This window comes from Schistocerca gregaria, chromosome 3 (assembly GCF_023897955.1).
Source record: "Schistocerca gregaria isolate iqSchGreg1 chromosome 3, iqSchGreg1.2, whole genome shotgun sequence".
In the NCBI taxonomy this organism is placed as follows: Eukaryota; Metazoa; Arthropoda; class Insecta; order Orthoptera; family Acrididae; genus Schistocerca; species Schistocerca gregaria.
In genome coordinates this window covers 960,397,646-960,398,721 of record NC_064922.1, presented here as the reverse complement: position 1 = coordinate 960,398,721, position 1,076 = coordinate 960,397,646, and positions in this window count along the sequence as shown.

Genomic DNA, 1,076 nt, shown 5'->3' with positions numbered 1-1,076 from the left:
AACACACATTATTAAATATATAAACAAATTATATAGACATATATCAAAGGAACAGAACAAAATGCAGACCAGTAGCCTAATGTCTCTGTGCTTTCTAGAACACAGTAAATATTTAGCCAATTTCTTCATGAATAGTATATATTGGATATAAACAAAAACGTAGATGAATAAACATATTTATTTATAAGCATGCTGCAACCGTTTTTTTGTGTAATTGTGGAGTACTTATGGCCTGATGCGATTAGTGGTAATCGACCACGTTGACATCCCATAACTCATGTACTATTCATGTTACATGCCTGTATTTTTTACCAATTTAGGTTCACACTAATAGCTTTCTAAAGACATGTAGATCGAAAAAATCGGATGAACCGTTTAGATTTCGGAAATTCGTTGCTGTGTGTTACTTGTAAAATTTAGTCAGATACTAAAATTTAAACTAGTAAAGATATTGAAAATCTGATTACACCATCAGTATCGTCGTGCACATAGTGGTAATGTAACTGTTTCTTTTGGAGGTATCATAAGTTAACAGCCTACTATTAATTTCTATACAAACTGTGAAATGTCTGCCATTAAGGTTTCACAAAGTCCGCCATCTTTGGCACTCCCAGCGTGTCTCCTTTATCAACACAGCGTCACCATGGCATTCCCAGCCATGCGGATGGACAGTGCGCTGGGGCTACCCCTCTCGTCTGGGTAGCGTTCGGCACCACGTTTTTGCTTCCATGTCCCGGCCGGCCGAGTAGCCTTTGCGGCTACCCCCACTTACCTCACAATAGTAAGGGTGCTGTCTATCATTATTCGATATTCGAGCCAGCTGTATAGTCAGTGGTTGAGGTGGCTGCAGAAGTAATTATACTAGATTGATCTGTCTTCAATTTGTCCCTTGACAGTGAGATTGCAGTATGAGCTAAGCTTCGATAGTTGCCAGGCCCTGTGCTACGACTGGAATCTTCTGAAATCTGATAGCGTTCCACAGTCCTAACATCGACTGTAAAATTAAAACTGTACCAAATTAAAGCTGTAGTGGTCGATTGGTTGGTCCAAGTATTTTGCGCGGCAGGAAGCCATAC